General features: G+C 42.7%; 1 long non-coding RNA gene across 1 annotated transcript; it reads right to left on the bottom strand.

The window, feature by feature from the left end:
* Nucleotides 1-1,626: 1,626 nt before the first annotated feature.
* LOC102550889 (uncharacterized) lies at nt 1,627-13,791 on the bottom strand. The gene is made up of 3 exons (XR_361619.5): nt 12,870-13,791; nt 3,252-3,313; nt 1,627-1,931 (listed from the first exon to the last, which is right to left on the bottom strand). It is a non-coding gene; the product is annotated as an uncharacterized LOC102550889 (long non-coding RNA).

Below are 13,791 nucleotides of genomic sequence, written 5' to 3' on the forward strand. Positions count from 1 at the left end.
TAAGATCACACCTCCTAATCCTTCCCAAATAATCCTCCCAACTGGGAACCAAACATCCAAATATATGAGCCTATGGGGGGCATTCTTGTTTAAGCCACATCAGCACACAAAATAAATAAATAATAATGGTAATTGTTGGGGGTTTGTTTGGTTGGTTGTTTGGTTGGTTTTCTGGTTTTTTTGTTTTTTGTTTTTGTCTGTTTGTCTTGAAAAGAGTGGGGGAAGATGTTTCACACCCAAGTAAACTGCAGTTGGATCCTATGGTTCAGTCTAGTTGTTGGGAGACAGTTCTTAAAGAGAAAGAGGGCACAAGGAAGGAGGGACCGACAGCTGTTTCTAGGACTGCTGCGTGCTCTATTTAAGAGAACAGATGACAAGTTTAGTTAAACTGCAGAGTTTTAAGTAAGAGGAAAGGACACAGGTAATTAAGGTCAACTCCATTTGTCGAAATGTTCTTTAAATATGTTAGTGTTGGGGCTGGAGAGATGGCTCAGCTGTTAAGAGCCCTTGCTCTTGTAGAAGAACCAGGTTTAGCTCTCAGCACCCACATGGCAATTCACAGCCATCACTGTTCCAGCTCTAGGGACTCCAACATTCTCTTCTGGCCCCTGAAGGCACTAGGCATGTGTCTAGGGAGGGTTTTACTGCTGCAAACAGACACCATGACCACGGTAAGGACAACATTTAATTGGGGCTGGCTTACAGTTCAGAGGTTCAGTCCATTATTATCAAGGCAGGAGCATGGCAACATCTAGGCAGGCAGGCATGGTGCAGGCAGGGCTGAGAGTTCTACATCTTCATCTGAAAGCTGCTAGTGGAAGACCGGCTTCCAGGCAGCTAGGATGAGGGTCTTAAAGCCCACGCCCACAGTAACACACCTACTCCAATAAGGCCACTCCTTCTAATAGTACCACTCCCTGGGCCAAGCATATACAAACCAACCCGTTACTTCTGTCTTAGCTGGGGTTTTAGTGCTGTGAAGAGATATCATGACTAAGGCAATTTTTATAGGGGCAACATTTAATTGGGGCTGGCTTACATGTTCAGAGGTTCAGTCCATTATCATCAAGGAGGGAGCATGGCAGCATCCAGGCAGGCACGATGCAGAAGGAGCTGAAAGTTCTACATGTCCATCTGAAGGCTGTTAGGAGAAGAATGGCTTCTAGGCAGCTAGGATGAAGGTCTTAAAGTCCACATCCACAGTGACACACCAGTGCCACTCCCTGGACCAAGCATATACAAGCCTTCACAGCACGTATGTGGTACACAGACATACCTGGAAGCAAAACACCCAACACATACAAAATAAAAATAAATTAAAAAATTTAAATACATAAAGAAGGACCCGTGAAAACAACTGTTCACCATGTAAAAGTGCTTGCCACCAAGCCTGCTGACCTGGGTTCCTTCCCTGGGACCCATGTAAGCATGATAGAGATAACTGATTCCTGTAAGTTGCCCTCTGACATCTGCATATATGCTATGGTGTACACATGAGCATACATACACACATCATACACACATATCAAACATACACCTGCATCACACACACAATACTACTACTAGATAATAATAATAATAATGTTCAATAAATTAAAATAAATAAAAACATTAGTCTGTTTCTAGTAAGTTCATCCAAGTTCAACTTTATCCAAGATCTTCTGAAGCATACAGAACACATGAGGAGAACTTAGCATGATAGTTTCAACATACAGAACGCATTCCAGTCACAGCCAAGGCTCCCAACAGTCAGGCATAAGTCTCAACACACCAGGGAGATGGCAAAAGAGCAGTGGAAGAGGTTTTCCGACTGAGGGCGAGTGCTGATGTCCTATTCTATGAGGAAGGAGTGAGACTTCTTTCTCCAAGAGCAGAGAGAGCAAGGTCTTGGGTACATTGTTGACGCTGAAAGTGTCACTTCCTGCTGGAGACTGTAAACACACACGCTTTTAGCTACAGTGTTACATTCAAAGCAACTCCGAAAACTAAAACTACAGAACAAAATTTCTCATAGCATCTTGTCTGCTTTGTCTGTCAAGAGTTACAGAGCGCAGTGTATATGCTCTGTCATGAGCAAATTAGGTCTGGTGGCAACAACATTGCTTTTCTTGAATGATACAATTTTTATCTTGGTAATTCTACAGTATACATAGATAAAGGATACATTGTAATAGTTAATGTTGGAGCTGATCAGACACATAGTGGGTAAAGGCCCTGAAGTCAGTCCCCAGAACCCAAGTAAAGGAGAAAACCAACTTCTCAAAGTTGTCATCTGACCTCCACATGTACACCACAGTACACACAACACATAGCAAACACAGAATAATAACGTAAGAAGAAAAATTGACTTCTAACTTCATAACACTTTTACAACAAAATATATTACCTGTTAACAATTATTTCGTTAGCGGCATTGACCCGTCTTGATGGGAATGGTGACACACTCCTTTAATCCCACCACTTAGAAGGCAGAGGCAGGCAGGTCTCTGAATTTGAGGCCTGAATTTGAGGTATATATAGCAAGATAGTGAGATCCTGTCTTTAAAAAAAAAGAAAAAGAGTCCCCATCTCCGAAAAAAAAGAAAAAGAAAAAAAGAAAAAGAAGCAATCTCGATATTGAAAAATGTATTTGTATTTCATATGCACCAATGCCCCAAAATCATGTAAAAGTATTTCTCTAATACAGGCTACGCATATAATTAAACTTTTAAATTACATTTTAAGTTTGCCTAGATAAAGACCAATTCAGAATTTTCTTTTTTTTTTTTTTTTTTTTTTTTGGATCTTTTTTTCGGAGCTGGGGACCGAACCCAGGGCCTTGCGCCTGCTAGGCAAGCGCTCTACCGCTGAGCTAAATCCCCAACCCTTCCAATTCAGAATTTTTTTTGTCTTGTTTTGTTTGGCCGTTTTTAGGAAAAGTTGCTTCTAGGTGGCCTTGGCTGTCGTGGAACTCACTAAATAACATAGACCAGGCTGCCCTTGAACTCGCAGAGATCCTCCTGCCTCTGTCTCCTTAGTGCTGGGATTAAAAACTTCACATCAGGTTCTACTTTGGAATTTTTTGACCACTTAATATTTAAACTCTCATCTTTTTGTTCCCCTTGACTACATAAGAAATGAATAAAGGGAGTGGAGAGATGGCTTAGTGATTAAGAGCAACAGTCGCTTTTCCAGAAGTTTGACAGTCCATTCCCAGAATGAGCATGTCCACTCACACAGTCTGTAACTCCAGTCCCAGGGGGATTCCATACCATTTCAGGTTTCCACAGGCACTGCTCACATGTGGTACAGAAACATGCATCAGGAGAAACACCTATACACATAAAGTAAAACTAAAGGTTAAAACACATTTTTCCGAAGTGTTTTCTTTTCATACTGTCTTAGAGCTTTTACTGCTCTTGTATGTGGTTTGAATGGTGTCAGTGAGACCCCATTGTAGAAAACTATTTTCCTCTGTGAGCAGTTGTCAGTTGGAGATAGCTTCTTGGGTAGGGAACGAGAGACCATGTTCCCTCCCCCTCTCGGTGATGGGACCCCATCTGGCTGGGACCTTTGCAGACCCCCGTAGATGCTGCCACAGTCTCTGCAAGTTCAGATGTGCATCAGGCCTGTTGTGTCTGAAGGGCGCCATTTCCTTGTTTCTCATCCCTACTAGTTCTCACAATCCCTCTGATTCCTCTTCCTCAAAGGTCCCTGTGCCCAGAGGGGGAAAAATCGGACTGTGTGTTTCAAGGTCTCTTCTTATTCTCAGCACATCATCCCAGTCATCGTGGGTCTCTAGATCTGTTCCCATCTCCTGCAGGTGGGAGAATCTTTGATGGTGGTTGATCTATGGGTATGGCAGAATGTCGTTAGGAGTCATTGCATTGCTGTGTGCCTATAGCAGAATAACAGTATTTGTCCTATCTAGTTTCAAGCTCTTAGCCATCCTCGCAGTGTCAGGAATGGGTCCATCTTATGAAACGGCCCTTAAATCGGATGGTAGTGGTTGGTGACTCCCACAACTTCCGTGGCACTCTCGCCCTAGTGCACTATGTAGGCAGGTCACCATTGTAGACTGAAGGTTTTAGAGCTGGCGTGGTGTGGTGTTCACTTTTCCCCTCTAGTAGCATGCAGGGTACCTTCCAGTGCTGTGTACATTACACAGTAGGAGGGCAGCTCTCATTGGGCAATGGCTGGACTTCTCCATATTCAAGTGTTGTCTTCAGCAATAGGGCCTTACCGTGGGTTTGATGGACAGAAATTAATAGCATTTGCCACAGCATGAGCTATTTGGGAGTCTCTGACAACTCAATTAGATGTAACCCATTCCTGGCACCACAAGTTTCATTTGGAGGTAGGAGGTGTCTACTTGGGGGCTTTGTCTCCCAGTTATTTGGGGATTCTGCTTGGATTCTTTCGTATGTGTTTAGGTAAGAAGTCTCTATTGTATAAGTTTTCCATATAACCCCTCAAACAGCCCTTGGTCTTAACTGTCCCTGCCTGTGTTTTCTTCTTTACCACCATCTCCATTTAATACTCCCATTCCAGACTCCTCTTGCCCTCTCTTTCCATAACTGTAAATCCTATTTCCCTTCCTCAGAGAATTCTTCCCTCCCACGTAGTCCATTATTCTATACGTGCATTTACACAGGTTGTGGCATGCCTAGTAAAGGTTTAAAAGCCAACATCTACATACAAACAAATATATACCATATTTGTCTTGTGGGGTCTGGGCCACTCCGCTTAGGTTGATTTTGGTAACTCCATCCATTTGCCTGCAAGTTTCATGATTTCATTTTTTTAACAGCTGAGTAATATTCCATTGCGTAATGCACGATTCCTTTTCCCTTTTTTAATTTTTTTTTTTTGAGACAGGGTTTTTTTTTATTCTGTCCTGTCCTGGAACTTGCTCAGTAGAGCACACTGGCCTTGAACTCACAGAGATCTGCCTGCTTCTGCCTCCTGACTGCCAGAATTAAAGACATGCACCACCATGCCCAGCTCACATTTTTCTTTATCCATTTTTCTGTTGCCAGGCAACTAAGTTGTTTCCAATTTCTGGCTTTATGAATAGGGCAGCAATGAACGTGGATGATCAGGGAAGTGTCGCTGTGGTCGGATGTAGAAGTCTTGGGTAGAGGCTCAAGAATGGTACAGCCCTGAGGTAGATCTATTCCCAGCTTCCTGAGGTGCTACCACACGGCCTTCTGTAGTGACTGTGCAAGCTTGAACTCCCACAAGCAATGGTTGCGTTTTCTCCTTACCCCACAACCTTGCTAGCATGTGCTGTCATTTGTTTTAAGGATGGAGGTCATTCTGGCTGGAATAAGATGACGTCTTAAAGTGTTTCTAATCTGCATTTTCCTGATGGCTAAGGATATTGAACATTTCTTCAAGTGTTTCTCAGCCATTTGTGTTTTATCTTTTGAGAACTTTCTGTTTAGATCTGTACTTCATTTTTAATTGGGTTGTTTGTTTTCTTGATATCTAGTTTTTTGGGGGGGGCTCTTTATATGTTTTAGATATTAGCTCTCTAACAAATGTGTAGTTGGTAAAGACCTCTTCTTCTCTGTCTGCCTCTTTGTCTAAATGACCGTGATCTTTTCCATAACAGAAGCTTCTCAGTTACCTGAGCCCCCAGTGACTGTGACAGTGTTCTGTTCAGAAGGTCTTCCTGAGCCACTCAACTCAAGACTATTTCTCATTTTTTTTTCTTTGATCAAATTCAGGGTGTCTGGCCTCAAGTGGAAGGCCTCGATCCCTTTGGAGTTGAGTTTTGTGCAGGGTGATAACTATGGTTCAGTTTGCACTCCCCGACACGTAACCATCCTGCTTGACCAGCACAATTTGCTGAAGATACAGTCTTCCTCCCACCCCCAGTTTGAGTTTCTAACTTCTTTATTGAAGATCGAGCATCTGTATGTGTATGAATTTACGTCTATATTGTCAGTTCAATCCCGCTGATCAGCATGTCCCTTTTTATGCCAAGACAATACTATTGTCATTACTGTAGCTCTGTAGTAGCTTGAGATTGAGGATGGTGACACCTTCAGCAGTCGCATTACTACTCTGGATTATTTTAGCTATCTTGGGTTTTCATAGTTCCATATAACACTGAGAATTGTCCTCCTAATTTCCGTGAAGAATTGCGTTGGAATTTTGGTGGGGATTGCATTGAATCTGTAGGTTGCTTTTGGTAAGATGGTCATTTTTACTGTTAATTCTACCGACCCCACGGACATGGGAGGTCTTTCCATCTTCTGATATCTCCCTCAATACTTTTTCTTTGATGTCTTAAAGCTTTTACCGTGCAGGCCTTTCACTTGCACTCGGGGTAAAGTTATTACTCCAAGATATTTTTCGAGGCTACCGTAAAAGCCATGTTTCCCTGGTTTCTTTCTTGGTCCATTTGCTGTTTCTATATAGAAAGGTTACTGACCTTCGTGTGCTAACTTTGCATCCTGATACTTTGCTGAAAGTGTTTATCATATATAGAAGTCTCCAGGTGGGTTTTTTTAGAGTCATGTATGTATACGATCATATCATCTGTAAATTAAGATGCTTTAACTTCCTCCTTTCCTATTTATTCCCCCTGGTCTCCTTCAATCATCTCGTCACTCTAGCTAAAACTTCAAGTATTGAACAGGTGTGAAGACAGAGGACTACCTTGTCTTCTTGTTCCTGATTTTAGTGAAAATGCTTCGAGTTTCGACAGAAGATATACAGGCAAGGCTATGGCAAGCAAGTGAGTTTTCTGGAGATTGCCCACTTTTTTTGCATGACTGCAATAGGTGCACTCTGAGAGGCAAGGACCCCAGAGACTTTGTCCTAGGATTGCTTCTTGCTGCTGATAATGCCTTTCCCACCGCTATTACACAGCTTAATGATTTCCCAAGTTTTGACCTTCATGTGTCACAGGCATATTGCACTAGGAAAAGAAAACAGGCTTGGAACAAATTTACCATCAAGGAAAACATCCCCGTGCAGGTTAGGAATGAGGCTACTATCTGGTAACCAAAGGTCGTGAACTGGGAACAGACATTTTATTGTAGGTACAAGGAGAGAAAAGTGATCGACTAGTTTATCTATACAAGACTTCAAAATACTAAAGACACAAGGCAGATGATGGGTCTCTCGACAAAACCACATTAACCTATGACGTAAAAACTATTGCTTTAAACTTATAACAAACTTGTAGAGTTAGTTCAAGATAATGAATGCTTGAGAAATAAACTTCCCTTCCCTTCAGAAGCACCGCACATTGCGTTCAGGCAGAGCTGTTAGCCCTGGTTTGAGAAGGTTTGGGGTGAACAAGGTAAGAAAGATCCTTTTCCCCTTCCCCTCCCTTTCTCACCCCACTCCCTGTCAGATCTTTCTGCCTGCCTCTCAGCTTGCTTCAGGAAACTTAAAAATCACACTAGTAATCAAAACATATATAACCTTGGAACAGACAGAAGGAAGTACTGTGGACCAGAAAAATCCAAGAATTGTTCAAAAAGTGCTACCCTGGAAAATACCCTTAATACAGTTGACATCGTTAGAGCAACGTTAAGGCTTGTAAATACATAGAACAAATATTTAAAAACATAAAAAAGGAATTGACTCAATACTATTTCTTTTCACTTTCAAAATATAAGGAACAAAATAAAGACGAGCATTGCAAGTTTAAAAAAAAAGATAATGAATGCTTGGTCAGGTACTAATAATCTTAATGGAAAGACGTTAATGTTTCTGCTGTAACTCCTTAAGCCTTATCGATCTATGACATGAACTATTGCTTTGAACTTATGAAGCACTTGTGGACTGTAGAAGTCCTTAGAAACCATGTAATCAATTATCCTGAGCAGGTATAAAAAAATCTGTGCTCCAATTTGGTGCATCTCTAATTTTATCGACTTAAATCTTCTAGCCCTGTCTTTTAGTTAATCTGGCAAAGGGTTTGTCAATCTTATTGATTTTCTCAAAGAAACAACTCTGTTCAGATTTGTTGTATTTGTTTCTTCTTCTTCTTCTTCTTCTTCTTCTTCTTCTTTTTTATTTTGGCCCTAAGTTTGATTATTTCCTGCCATCTACTCCTTTTGGGTATTATTTCTTCTTTATGTTCTAGAGATTTCTGGTGTGCTGTTAAGTTACTAATATGAGAGCTTATTTTTCTTTGGAAACAAAGGTTTCTCTGTGTAGCCCTGGCTGTCCTGGAGTTCTCTCTGTAGACCAGGCTGGCCTCAAACTCAGAGATCCACCTGCTTCTGCCTCCGGAGTGTGGAGATGAAAGGTGTGGGCCACCACTGTCTGGCTTCTTTCTGATTTATTTTATGTAGACAGAGCCATGAGCTTGCCTTGTAGAACTGCCTTCATCGTGCCTCATGGGCCTGGATATGTTGTGTTTTCATTTACATTCAATTCTAAAAAGTTTTTAACTTATTTACTAATTTCTGTCTCAACCCATTTTTATTTGGTAATGAATTATTAAGTGTCCATGAGTTTGTAAGCTTTTTTCCTGTTGTTATTGAGATCCAGCTTTAATCCCTGGTGGTCAGATAAGACTTGTGGTTTTATTTTAATTTTCTCATATCTGTTGATCTTGCTGTGTCCAAGTATGTGGTCGATTTTGGAGGAAATTGTATGAGCTGCTAAGAAGAGGTATATTCTTTTGTGCATGGGTGAAGTGTTCTGTAAATACTGTTAGCTCCATTTGGTTTATTTTTATAATTTAGCTCCAGCCTTTCTCTATTTACTTTTTGTCTGGGTGACCTGGCTATTGGTGAAAGTGAGGGATAGACATCTCCTACTATCACTGTGTGAAGGTCAATCTGTGATGTAAGGCGCAGCAGAGTTTCTTTTATGAATCTGGATGCTCTCATGTTTGGTGCATAGATGTTAAGAATTGCAATGTCCTCTGGGTGGATTTTTTCCTTTGATGAGTATGTAGAACAGATTTCTATCTCTTTTGGTTAGTTTTGGTTTGAAGTCCATTTTCCTTCTTTTGTGTATTTGCTTACAACATCACCTTCCATTCTCTCTCTCTCTTTTTTAAAAAGGATTTATTTATTTACTTATTATATATAAGTACACTGTCGCTGTCTTCAGACACACCAGAGGAGGGCATCAGATCCCATTACAGATGGTTGTGAACCACCATGTGGTTGCTGGGATTTGAACTCAGGACCTCTGGAAGAGCAGTCAGTGCTCTTAACCGCTGAGCCATCTCTCCAGCCCAACCTTCCATTCTTTTACCCTGAATCGATCTCTCACCTTGATGCTGAGGTGTGTTTTGGTTGTTTTTGTTTTTGTTTTTGTTTTTTTGGATGCAGCATGAAGATGGATCCAGGTTTTTAATCCAATCTGTTAGTCTGTGTCTTTTTATTGAGAGAATTGAGACCATTCATGTTGAGAGTTATCAATGGGCAGTGTTTATTGATTCCTGTTATTTTGTTGTTATGGTGTGGATTCTCTGACCCCCATCCTTTGATTTTTGCTGGTCTGGTATTATGTATTTCGTGTGTTTTCTTGGGTGTGGTTAACCTCTTCAGGTTGAAATTTTCTTTGTAGGGCCTTCTTGTAGAGATGGATTTGTAGATAGACGCCGCTTAAATTTGGTCTTATCATGGAATGTTTTTCTTCGTCTATGTGATTGATAGTTATGCTGGGTATATTAGGCTGGTTTGGACTCTGTGGTCTCTTAGAGTTTGCACAGCATCTCTGTAGGCCCTTCTGGCTTTTAGAGTCTTCATAGAAAAGTCAGTTGTTATTCTAATGGGTCTGCCTTTATGTGTTGCTTGGTCTTTTTCCTTTGCATAAAAAACAATTTTAAGGAATAAAACTTAATATCTTTCTAGAATCTGTTTTAGAAGAAAATAATTCTCAAAAATGTAAATAGCCAACATAAGATTTGTAGCTTAATGAAATTTTATCTCACATTTACAATAAATATAATTTTAAATAAATAATTTATATTTTAGAAGTTTTTCCCTCTAAAAACAGTATTTCCATGGTACCTTGTAAAGAATTTTCTGTCCAGATTTTTTCCCTCAGCTTCAGTTCTGAGAATTAAAATTGTATTTCCAGTCATTTTTATCATTATTATTTATGTGTGTTTATGGCCACCCTGAAGCCCCCAGCCATATCAGAGCATTTCCTGTGCCTTCCTTAGAGAGTGACAGAATTCTTTCTGGGTCATGAGTCTGTGCTAGTTGTGTGCTGGTCGATATTTTTCGGCTTGACACAAACTTAGGCACATCTAGAAAGAGAAAAATGGCTCTACAGGACTGTAGTAAGTCAACGAGGTATTATCTTAATTATTGATTGGTTTGGGAAGGCCCAGCCCACTGTGGGCAGTACCATCTCTGGGCTGTATAAGAAAGCAGGCAGAGGGGCTGGAGAGATGGCTCAGCGGTTAAGAGCACTGACTGCTCTTCCAGAGGTCCTGAGTTCAATTCCCAGCAACCACATGATGGCTCACAACCATCTGTAAGGAGATCCGATGCCCTCTTCTGGTGTATCTGAAGACAGCTACAGTGTACTTATATATAATAAATGAATAAATCTTAAAAAAAAAAAAAAGAAGAAGAAGAAGAAAGAAAGCAGGCAGAGCAAGCAAGCCATGAAGAGCAAGCCCTGCCTTCAGGTTCCTGCCTCAACTCCCCAGTGAGGAGAGAGAATTGTAAGAAGAAATAAACCTTTCTCCACTGTTGTATTCAAAAACGTGGATGGCCTGGTGTACTGACCCCTTTGCCTTCCTTATTTCCTTTGGGTCAAATCTTTTCAGACTAGTTACCTAAGATTATGATGTGGAGCCCAGCCAATGGGAAAAAGATTCACTCACTGCCTGTTTAAGGATAAAAAAACAAAAGTACTTCCTGTCTCGGTGCATTGTCTTGGGAGCATACCCTGTTGACCAAGGGTCAAGTTTGCCTTGTCAGACACTTCAATTGCAATCGAGGTCCCTTTCATTGAGACCTCAGACTTATTTCTAACAAGGCTCCAGTCTTGAATTCCTGCCCTGACTTCCTTCAGTGATGGACGGTGACCTGAAAGTATAAGAAGAAATAAAAACCCTTCCCTCCCATAAGGTGCTTTGGGGTGGAGTGTTTTATCACAGCAACAAAATGGAAACCAATACCAGGTGCAAACCGGTGTTCACCTCTCCATTGTTACCTGGGAAATGAAATGGAGTGGAGGTGTCTAAAGCCTCCGTGGCCTCCAGGCTACTCAGCAGACACTTGCTGTCTCCACCAGGCAGCACTGTGGAACAGTACCACGTCTCAGAGGTTTAACTTTTTCTTTTTTCCTTTTTCACTCTTTGTTTTTAAATACTGGTCAAAGCCTAAGCATGCTTTCCTGGACCCTTGGGGCTCTCTTGCCGATTAGAAGCCTGGCTTCCTTTCTGCCGTGCAGCTGCTTGTTGACCTCCACTGCAAAAAGGGTGACTCTGTCTGTCTCATCTCCATCCCCTGCTCCTAGCAGTTGCCAAGATTTATAGTCTGCACTGTTGTTTCTCTTTCAAACTCAAATAAAATTGTCCTCAAGTGTCCCTCTGGGTGTGTTTTTTTTTTTTATTAAGGAGGCTAAGAATCTCAAAAGGAAGCCTCCAAATTTCCCCGTTAACAGCATCATTAATAAAGGATGTGGGCAAGGGAGAGCCATGGCAGACTAGGGAGTGAGAACAGCATCTTTCATAAAAGGATGAAGACCACCTCAGAGAAGAGAGTCACAGAGGGCAGAGAGGAGAGTCATATGCTGCAGGAAGAAGAGGTCTCATCCCAAGAGACAGAGGATACTTTCTGGGTCATAAATATGTACCTCCTTCTCAGTCTGTCCTGTCCTTTTGAAGCCTTGTAGAAAATGGAGGGCCTCTGTAGGGTATGGGAGTCTGTAGGGCATGGGGGAGCCTATGTAAGGTATAGGGGCTCTGTAGGATATGGGGGTGCTCTATAGGGCCTGGGAGACCTCTGTAGGGCATGGGAGGACCCTGTAGGGTATGGGACTCTGAAGGGCATGGGGGAGCCTATTTAGGGTATAGGGGCTCTGTATTGGGATGGGGGGCCTCTGTATGGTATGGGGTCTCTGCAGAATATGGTGGTGCTGTATAGGGCCTGGGAGACCCCTGTAGGGCATGGGTGCTCTGTAGGACATGGGAGGGCCTCTGGAGGGTATGGGACTCTATAAGGCATGGAGGAGCCTAAGTAGGGTATAGGGGCTCTGTGGGATATGGGGGTGCTCTATGGGGCCTAGGAGATCTCTGTAGGACATGGGTGCTCTGTAGGATATGGAAGGGCCTCTGTAGGGTATAGGGGCCTCTCTAGGGCATGGGTGCTTCTGTGGGGTAAGAAGGACCACTCTGCTCCATGTGTAGCAGCACCCCCTCCATGTTCTCCCTCTTAGGAGAACCGTTCTCTCCTTGTAGCTGGAATTCCCCGGAAGATCCATTAGCTTCCCCTGAACCTCCCCTCTCCTCACTCTTTGGGGTCTTCCACACTGGCTGAGGTTGGGGAGAGGGTTATTTGGAGCCAACCACAGCAGAACATGAAACAAGAGTCCAGCTCAGTTGTGGCCCCGGGACCGTCCTCCTGAGTCCAGCCGTGTTGTGTGTATGTGGTAGGCTAGTGGCTACATGGCCACCTCTCTCCACAGCTGTTAGGTGGATTCATTGATCTCACCTGAAAGCCTTTAGTGGCGAGTATTGACCTCTCTGTTTCACACAGAAGGAATGTAGGAGCCAGGCTGTGGGCATGCTTGCGAATGTCCACAGTCCTAAGACACGAAGTCAGGATTCAAATCCTGTCTGTTTGCAACAGCAATGCTCTCCCACCAGACATTCTATTGCTCTCCACGGACTCTGGGCAAAATCCCTGCCTCTGAGCCTTGCGTCTGTCCCAATGTTGTCTTACCTTCTCTTCCAAGCAAAACACTTCTTTCTTGACCCAGTCCAAGAGCATTTCCTGCTGTATCCCCAAAGAAAGCACACACACCAGGCAGACTCCCAGGGTACTTGGTATTCCTCCAATTTGACCTCACTCCCCATGGGGCTAGAAGCATTTCCAGGCAGACCACGGGCCACACCCACCTTGGCAGTCTTAGCCTCCAGCATGTTAAAGCCAGTGCCAAGTGAATTCAGGGTGCCAGGTTGGGGCTTGTCACCTCTGACTGGCCATTGGCAGGGCTTTGGATAAATGCTGGCCTCTTATCTTGGCTTCTCCTTCTCTAGGGCTCCAGAAGTGAGGTTTTTCTCAGCTTGGTCCTTGTTGCTTGTCCTGTTGGCATAACAAAATGCCTAACAGAAGTGAGTTAAGGAAGGGAGGGTTTATCTGGACTCATTGTTTGAGGGCTAAATTCATCATCCCGGGAAAGTCAGGGTGCAAGAGTATGTGGTAGCTGGTCACATTGAATCCATAGTCAAGTGTTTAAAATGGGTCTGGGGGTGGGTAATCTTGGGAAGATGACCATTAATCCAAAGCACCTCAGCAAAGCAAAGAGTGGTGCCTCTGTAGAAGGGTGCACAGCAGCGTTGGAAGCCCATAAACCAAGAGTCCTGGTGGACTTTTATTCCTAATGCAAAGGGTCTGTACCTCACTCTGGCTGGTCAGAGCTGGCTTCATACTCTTGACACAATCTGCTAACTTAGAAAGTGGCACAGTTGATAAGCAAAGTGTATTTTCCCAGAGCAGGATAACACTCTGAGCAAATGCTTTGATCTTGAGCAAATGCTAACCGGAAGAGGGATTTACCCCCACCCCCAGATGTTTTCTTTCCTTTTCTTTTCTTTTCTTTTTTTTTTAATCAGTTCATGTTATAAAGAACCTGGTCCTTTAA

The sequence above is a fragment of the Rattus norvegicus genome, chromosome 19 (assembly GCF_036323735.1).
Source record: "Rattus norvegicus strain BN/NHsdMcwi chromosome 19, GRCr8, whole genome shotgun sequence".
NCBI lineage: Eukaryota > Metazoa > Chordata > Mammalia > Rodentia > Muridae > Rattus > Rattus norvegicus.